Source organism: Tursiops truncatus, chromosome 3 (assembly GCF_011762595.2).
Source record: "Tursiops truncatus isolate mTurTru1 chromosome 3, mTurTru1.mat.Y, whole genome shotgun sequence".
In the NCBI taxonomy this organism is placed as follows: domain Eukaryota; kingdom Metazoa; phylum Chordata; class Mammalia; order Artiodactyla; family Delphinidae; genus Tursiops; species Tursiops truncatus.
Window position 1 is genome coordinate 7,917,135 of NC_047036.1, and position 9,030 is coordinate 7,926,164.

Genomic DNA, 9,030 nt, shown 5'->3' on the forward strand with positions numbered 1-9,030 from the left:
CATACATATCTGTAATTGAATTACCTATTGCAGTAATGTAATCTACTCTCAAATGGACATAAAAATGCAACATAAAATAAAATTGTTCCAATGTGTACCTCCTCGTCATTCTACGTGAATCCTAGTGTAGCTGATTCCCCAGAGAGATGGTGACAAGTAATGAATGACAGATAGGAAGATAAAGATTAGTGAGTCCATGGCCTTCCAGAAATAAAAGAAATTCACCCTCTAAAACTTTATTCTTTTTTAAAATATAGTGGTTTTCAATATTAATCAGGAAGCCAATTCTAGTACATGTAGAAAAAAAAGAGTAAAGAATGGAATGATTTACTTTTTTCCAAATGCAACAGTACTAACCTAATACATTTTAAAACTTAGGAAAGAGAAGCAAAGTGCTCAACTTTGCTCTTGTCAAACAACCATTAATCTTGGACAATAAAAGAAGGTAAAGAAAAAAAGACAACAGCAATTCCTTTGAGAAAATTTTCTGTTTTCTTGAGCCCACCATTGGGTTCATCCTATTTTAAATGTCACACCCCAGGGAACTATATAACTTGTCTTTGAAGTTGCTTCGGAATACTCTGTGAAATTCAGAGCCAAGTTTCCCTAGCTCTAGAACCTTTAGATGGCAAAGCTTAATTGTGTCAATACCAGTACATTATAATAAGTTACTTGTTATACTGGACCTTCTCTTGGATCAAGTTTTCGTTTGCTTTGTTCTGTTTGGCATAAATTCTGAATCAAAACAAGTTTGTCTATGTATATTCCAGCTTACTTTAATTTTGTTCCTCTTTTCTTGTCGTTAGAAATTGATTCTAAGATACCCAGTACCTGATAAATTCATCAAAGAAATCAGTGATATCTTTAGCAAGCACAACAAAAGCTGCTTCTTCAAACTGCTTCCCAATGAACTAGCTACTCCTCACCTGTTGAATTTATCTTTAATATGTCACCAATTTGTGCAGGAATTAGAGACAGCAGATTGCCCCCTATCTACAGCTGATCGTTTCTACAAGGCAGCAAGCAGAGTGATAAAAGCCAGTAATTTTCAACAAAACTTCTGCATCTCAATTTTAAAAGGTTGCCAGAGACATATGTGAAAATGTCTACTTTATCAACAACAGTACACAAAGATAGTATAAACAGCTTAAAGTGCTTATGTGTACTCATCTTAGGACTTAAGAAAATTGTTCGCTTTCTCTATATAAATATGCAAATAGACACGTGTGGGCAGAAATGTACCAGATTCTGTGCACACACTTTGCACTTCAGTGCAACTCAATTTGCTCCAGGGCAAAAGCTACATTTTAAAAAATTTTATTTAACTTTAAACATAAAAACGTGTCACTTTGGTGTTATAATTATACTCTAAGCAATTTGTCTGCGTACCTGTAGCAACAATGTCAGGAGCATTTTTAAACACAAATATGGTGTGATTTTAGAATCAAGAATTATGGGGGATTTACTGCAGGATGTGGGACTTTTCTCAAACACCTGTGCATAGACTACTCCAAAAACGGAATCCTTGACTCTGACATATTATAAACTAATTAACTTGTTCTGTCTCACAAACTGGAGGATTCTGTGATCCAAATTTCTTGTTAGGGATTAGTTCCTAACCTTAGTTAACTCTAGAGTTGCTGATCACTTGTTTCCATAATGGAATGCCTTTAGACCTTTGGTGGGACCTTTAATGAAGGTCTGTTCCCCCCTCCACCACTTTCCCGTATGCATATCAGAAGAAAAGCCTTAATTTCAATGACTTTATAACAACAAAAACAGACATTTGGAATCATTAAAAATAATCACGAAGTTAATAAAAAATTATGTAATGATTCAGCTAAGCAGCTCTCTCTAGTATCAGGGGCATATGAGAGAGTCCCAAGGAACCGGCATCTGTTATTTTGAGCAATTAGCATACAACACAGAGAAAAGTTTGCTGCTTTTTAACATCTCCGATCAAGAATCTAAAGTGAAGCAAGATTTCTCACTGCAAAGCTGTGAATGGGGATTCAGAAGGTCTACAAACGCTAAAACTTAAGCAAAAGTTTAGAACATGCGTAATTCATCATGCCCCACTGGCCGACATCTTTTAACAGCCGCTGCACTATATGTTTCTATGTTTCATTCTATCCAGACATGGAGAAGAAATCATTTTAAAAGGAGACAGCAGTGAAGAGCACAGGTTTATTTTTACCAAGTTTTGAACATCTCAGAAACTTCTTTTGGACAAAGGCAAGCTTTACCACCCAGGAGACCAAAGTCTTTGCTCACAGCAGGAATCTCACAGCTGTTTGCCATTAAAACAACCAAATAAGTTACTGTAGTTTGTAAAAGGCATAAAATGATTAGCATCATCCACCTTCTCCCTATTAAGGAAGTATATACAAGGCTAAAAGCATGTAAAAGCAGGTATCAGTTCATCACCCCCACAATTCCATGAGTGTGCAAATGATGAGAGTGACCCGTGCAGCACTGTGGATGAGCTGCTATTTCGTGGCAAAATTTCTGCAAGAAAGAAACTCAAGAAAAAAGCTTCAAGGGGCCCAAGCAGTTACATTTCAGACTGCTTTTTCATTTAAGACAAGCATGGCAAAAAATCTTTGGGGGTACAGAATCCCTGTTTCCTCTGCAGTAAACGCAGACATAGACAGGAATAGTTATTTAAATGATACACAAGGTAAGGTATTATCTGCCTGAACTGAAAGTGTGAATTGGTCACTCAAAATAGCGTATGATAAAGTTTACCCTCTCTTCAATAATGAAAGTGGCATTAACTAGCAATTAATTTAGCAATCCTAATTAGGTGTTAAAAATCTTCCCTGGTAAAGTCTGTTTTTGTCTTTCTGTGTCTCCTTAGGAAAGACTAACTCTATAATTAATAACATATCTGTCGTTTCCAAAGGTGGCCATCGTGACAGAACTCTTCTGGATAAGCTAACTGTGACATACAATTGTTTTGCTTAAATAAGAGATTCAACATAAACCTCAATTTAAAAAAAAAGATGCGACAATTATTTGTAACTCCTGGCATTTTAACTAATGTGCACCTGAGAACTTAATGTCAATATTAAACATAACTCACCTTATCTTCACTCAATTTCGATTTCTTTCTGAGTAAATACAGCGGTCACAGGGAGGAAGACAGATGCACAAACAGGAACAGTTTACAAGGATACGTTTGTCTCTGAAAGGAGTCTTTCTACTTAAGGGCCTTGAGTTTGGAAACCACCTTTCCTGTCCCTTCTTCTAACAAGGCTGACAGCTCCCTCAGGTCAACTGACCAACTCCTCCACCATCCTCCACCTCTGTGAAGTCACTGCAAGATCCGCCTGGTCTCGCTCTGCTGACTCGGACCTCCACCCACTCACCCAGCACCGAGGGCTCCTAGCATCCTCTCGCCCTCTTCCTGAGCTCGCTCTCAGCGCCCCCTGCCGGGGATCCCGGGGACGCCGCAAGCGCAGGAAAGTTAAATCCCAACTCTGAACATCCGCATCCAGGTACAAAGCGAGGAAAGGGCGAGGAGGTGAACGCGCTTCCCGCCAAAGCCCGGGGAATCGGGATCTGACTGAGCTAGGCCGGGCACCGAGCGCCGCGGGGAGCGATCCCGGGGAGATCACTCCTCGGCGGCGTCTCCATCGCACGTCTTCCCTCCGGCGCCCAGATCTACCTCCGGCCCCGAAATCCTGAGCCAGGGGATGCGAAATCGTGGAGCGGCGTAGAGATGCCCGCGGAAACGGAGTGGGCTGGCTACAGCCCATGGAGCAAGTGGTTCCCCAGGCCCCTACATCCCTGGCCGCGGCGTTCTGTGCGACCGCCAGCCTCAGTCTCCCTCATTAACCAAAGCGCTCGGTGGAGTTGAGCCCAAGTCCCACCGCCTCCCGGGTTCTCGCGGGCGCCGCAAAGCCCCAGTAACTCGCCCAGAAAAACCTTGCCCCGGGCGGCGATTACCGGACTGCGAAGTGTCGGCCACCGGGACCCCTGCTTTTAGCTCCCGACAATGCGAGCCTGGACACGCGCCGGCTGCGTGCAAAGACCTCCAGTGCGCACCTTATGGAGGTGTTGGGTAGGGGTGCCCTCTCTCCCACCGCCCGGGCGCCCACCGGGTCGCTTCCGCTCCTTACCTCTGCACACTCAGACCTCTGCAAAGGCAGAGACACAAACTTCCAGCCCGTGTACTAGCTCAACTGTGCGCGCCCCTGCACTGACGGTAGTCCTGACCCTGCCCCCGGGCTGCCCCCCGCCCAGTGCCTGCAGATCGACCCGGCCCGAGATCGACTCGACCCACCCGCCGACCACTGCCGCCCCCGGGTCCTGGCCCCAAAGGGGCTCGGTCGGGGCTGCGGCTACGGCCACGCGGGGACGGGGCGGGGGGGTCGCTCACCAGGTGGGAGGCGCGCTCCTCGTGCCAGTCATCCAGCGCCGGGGACCCGGAGCAGCTCTGAGAGGCTTCTTCAGCGCCCGGCGAGGGAAGTCGAGGCAGCAGCCGCCGTCCCCCGCCACTTGCCCAGAACCACCCCCAACTCGCAGCGCTCCGGGCTGGGGCGCCGGCTCGAGCGCCAGGCGCACCGTCCCCGGGCGCACGGCCGGACCGGGGTTGAGCAGGTTCGCGCCCAACGGGGTCGTCGGGCGAAGAGGCAAATTTGGGTGCTCCAGCCAGCTCCGCAGAGGAGCCCGAGTGGGAGAGGAGAGCCCCTCGGACGGGCCACAAGGGCTGGGCCGCCCCAGCCGAGAGAAGTGGAGGGTGGGGGCCGCCGCCGGGGAGGGACCGCGAGCGGCCAGGGGCTGCGGAGTCCACCCGCGGCGGGAGCGCGGCGCGCGGGAGCCGACGCAGGGAGAGAAGCCGCCGCCGGCGCCGCCTTCCCGGCGAGTAGAGCTGCGCGGGGAGTACTGGCCGGGAGCGCGGGGCCGCCTCGCCCCGCCCCAGGCCCCGCCCAGGCCCCCGCCCCCTCTGCCGCGCCTCCTCCTCCTCCTCCTCCTCCCAGCCCGGCTGAAACCCGAGCGCTCCACCCCGTTTCTGACCTCCCTGGGCCCCTCCCCTGACACCTCCCCTTCCCGGGACCGGACCCCCTCCGCTACCCCGGCGTCCCCCTGAACTCCAGAGGCCCCACTGCTGCCTGCCCAGTGCGACTGCGCCCGAGCCTGGACTTTCAGGGACGCCCTCTCCCCCGCCTTGCAGAGACTTTCTGTAGCTCCTCCGCCCCCGGTCCCGCAGCTCCGACGTGGCTGCTGCGGGGGGAGGGGACCTGGGGAGAGTTGGGGGGTCGGCATAAAGGGCCGGAGGCAGCGCGGGCGGAGACCCGAGATGTGGCGCGTCCACTCCGCCGGCCTCAGCTCCAGGTACGTGCGCGTCCCCCGGCTGAATCCGGCCGTGTGATGAGAGCGGGGGCAGGGGCCGCGGGGTCCTCCCGACTCCGACTCTGTGATTTTGTTCTTTCTGTGCGACATCCTCCTGCGCGCTCTGAGCTGGAAACTTCTTAAAGACCGAGGGAGTTGCTGCGGATTCTTGGAGGAGCGATTTGGGGGTGCGCCTCCCGGCTAGATCGGCTCAGTTTCAGCAGAGTTGAGTTAGAGAAACGAACAGATGCAGCGAACCAGGGAGGCAGGTCAGGGGTCCCCAGGTGGCCACGCTGAGCCAGAGAGGGGGCCGCCAGATGGACAAAGTTATCTCGACCAATTATGGGGCAAATGTTATTGATACTTGCTGCCCTTTTGCCGAATCTTTCGCCTTTATCGAGCGAGTACTCAGGTGAAAAGATTCTTAATTGGAAAGCAGAGTACCTTTCAAGACTCCTGAAATTTGTTGCAAAATTTGTTGATACTCTGTTGCAAAACTTCGGTAGGGAAAGCTGTAGGGCCGCGCCTGACCCTTTCCTTCTGGATGGGGGTGGGGAACAGTCTCTCTGGGCCCTTTTTTCTCCATCTCGGCCTCAAAGGGTGCCTTTCAAGTTTCCGTTGCGTAAGGAAACTCATGAACGTCCCCACCACGACCCTCTTACCGCAGTGACAATGGAAAGCTCTACGGCCCACATTCACACAGCCGCTCCAGGGCCAGTGGCCGGGTCTTGGGATTCCCGATAGTGGGAGTGGCCCAGCGTGCCCAAGACTGTGCCCTTGAGTTCAGCTACAAGACAAAGAACCCATCTCTAGCTGCAAGGTGTCATGGCTCCCGCTGTAGCCACGCAGATCCAAGAGAAAAAGAATCGGAAAACAAATTGACATTGATTTGTCTTTAGTTTCTAGAAATATTTTTTTTAATAAAAGAATTAAATGAAAGTAGTTCCGCAGGTTTCCATGGAAGCTCAGCCCAGCCTCAGAACTCCAGTCTCTCTGTAGCGCTGGTGATGGAGCTGCTGTGGGTACTCAAGGCCTCACTCGGATTTCCTTTAAGACGTCCGGAGGAAATGTCAGTAGCTGGGCGGGTCTCGGAGGTGCATTCTTCCTTGGGTTGTACTGGGAGCGCTCAGCCTGGTGCCTGGCAGCTGCCGGGCTCCTGGGGCCTTAATGAAAAGCTTAACACGCCTCCTTCTGTGCTTGACACGTGGGGCACTAGCTCCATTCCCGACATTCCGATTCTCCTGTTTACGTGGCACAGAGGCCCAGGAGCGCTCCCCCCCGGAGGAGGAGGCTGGCCAAGGTCTAGCCCGACTGCTTGTCCCTGGGGAGGTGGGAAGGGGAGGGAGGACACTGCCCTACACCTGACCTTGCAACCCTTGGGTGGATATGCTGACCTTGTATCCTCCAGATGCCAGGGCAAAGGGAGAAAGAAACTAGAACCCAAATGTGTTTAACTACTCCTTGTTCTTTGCCCCTCAACACTACAGTTAAAGGCGTTAAAAAAAAAAATTCTCTGCATATAGAGAGCTAAGCAGTGGGAAGGAAGTAGCTATCTACTCCATAACCCAGGAGGGCTAGTAACATTTAATTCAATAAGTTATGTAACTTTATATGTATGTTTGGGGGGGTCGATTTTACAGGTACTTTACAGACTATACCAAAGCATTATTAAAATATGTATTTTAGTGATAATGAATTACAAATACATTAATAATAAAAATAAGGAATGGGAGAAACCAAATAATAATTTAGGGTGCATCCTTAGTTTTAAAGCAAAATGGAACTAAACTGGTCATGACTTTGCCTTGTGACCTGGAGAAAGTTCCTGAACTTTTCTGAGGTATAGTTTCTTCATCAGGAGCTTAAACAAACCTGCTGTCACATAGGTCCTTGTAAACAGTAAAGGAAAAAGAAAGTGACGTAAGTGAAATACTCACCCAGGGCCCAGCACAGAAGTAGGCGCTCTACAACAAAAAGTATTTAAAAGAATCCACAGGTGTTTCCTTTTTCCAAATGCAATTTCTGGGATTTTTCCTTAGAACTACTCACCGAAGAAATTCTGGCATTAAGCTGCTACACATCACAGTCAAAACTGGAGGTGATCATTTCAAAACAAAACTGTTTAGTTCTCTTCCTTTAAAAATGAAATCATAGCTTTCCCTAAACTGTGTTAGGTAAGCCATGCAGTTAATGTAAAAGAATGAGAAATCCAACCAAACGCGTGGTGGAAATGATGAATTCTGGGGCGCTGATTCATGTGATTTGAAAAACGCCATCCATTTCCTGATTCACCTCAGTTTCTGGGTGGAACTATGAAGGATCTCTTATGTCTCTGAAGTAAGTAATTGATTTTGTCTTGTCTTTTCTTCCCTCCCTTGTGCTTGAATTCCAGCCACATGGTTAAACTGCCAACTTAGAGGAGAGAAGCTGGGAGGGGGCTGCAGAGAACATCACCCAGAAGAGATCATGATGCTGCTGTGGGTCACAAGTGACCTTAAGGGAAACCTTGCTGTTGGTGATCCTTACAATGCGATGAGATTATATTAATATCATGAAAAACTTCAGCCCAGAAGTTGTGACTCCAGACATTTACATCGTAACTGGATTTTCCTACCAATGAGACGGGAACACGTTACAATCACCATCAACATATGTTCTCTTTTCCCCCCTGTTTTCCTTCTTTTAGATCCATGGCATTTAAGAACTGGAACAACTGCTGGATCATCTGATCAACCCCATCAGTTTTTTTTCTTAAAATGGCCAAACATTGATAAAAAGATATCTGTTTGAGCATCACTAAAATTGCACAATGCTGCGTTTTGTTCACCAATTTTAAGTATTTGGAAGACCCATGAATAAGGTTGCAGGTGACATTGGGATGCTCCCCAGAATTTTTACAGATGAAGAATCACCGAGAAAGGAGAGTTCAGGGAGTCATCAGCTCCTACTCACATCCCTTGAACTTCCCCAGAAACTCTTTAGGTTTTTTTTAACCCAAGAAACGCTCACTCCCCTTTTAGTGTAGCAGCCCACTCCCCTGGCAGAGGTAAGCAGACCAGTTTTATTCCAAAAAAGCAGCCCAGGAACTAGGATAGAATGGAAAAAATAGTTATGACACATCTGAGCATGGGCATGGGACAAAGTGCAATTTCCTGGACCTTGAATGGAAGGACCAGGTCAACCACGTGGGCACCAGCGCTCTGCCAGTCTGTGCACTGGACATTCCATCGTGTCCCCTTCTCTGAAGTCTCAGTTTCCACCCAAGTCCATCCAGGGCCTGCTTCAAGCTTCCCACGTCTGGCCAGGTGAACATGCTTTGCCACTGCTGGTTGTTCCGTGCAGATTAGCACAGAGTAACCTGGCCCTCGCCCCATCCAGGTGAGCTCTGCTCACCAGTGAGCTCTCTTGATCTCACTTCACAGGTGAAAACCACCTTCCCAGACGTCACAGCCACGTTCAAGGGAACAGCCTGCTTAAAATCTATCTACTGCGGACCTCAGCAAGAACTCAAGGATACAACGATCAGGGCATATATTCAACAAGAAATGCTCACTTATTTTTTACTTAGAAAAGCTTAGTAATTAATCTCACTTCCAGGAAGGGTCTATTAATAAAAGATGTTTTTTACCTCAGCTATGTATCCAGAAGACCAAAGTATTCTAGAAATCTGAAGTATTTTTCCTGGTGTTTATG

At 48.3% G+C, this 9,030-nt stretch overlaps 1 protein-coding gene and 1 non-coding gene across 3 annotated transcripts in view; one reads left to right on the plus strand and one right to left on the minus strand.

Moving 5' to 3' along the window:
* Positions 1 to 4,718, minus strand: part of SEMA5A (semaphorin 5A) — a 479,761-nt gene extending 475,043 nt beyond the window's left edge. For both annotated transcript variants that reach the window (XM_033852756.2, XM_073802003.1), the window contains exon 1: positions 4,385 to 4,718. The gene's annotated coding sequence lies outside the window, so the exon portion shown is untranslated. The remainder of the gene's footprint in view (positions 1 to 4,384) is intronic.
* Positions 4,719 to 7,560: 2,842 nt separating this feature from the next.
* LOC117312031 (small nucleolar RNA SNORD123) lies at positions 7,561 to 7,630 on the plus strand. Its single transcript, XR_004526209.1, has one exon. It is a non-coding gene; the product is annotated as a small nucleolar RNA SNORD123 (small nucleolar RNA).
* The last annotated feature ends 1,400 nt before the right edge of the window (positions 7,631 to 9,030 follow it).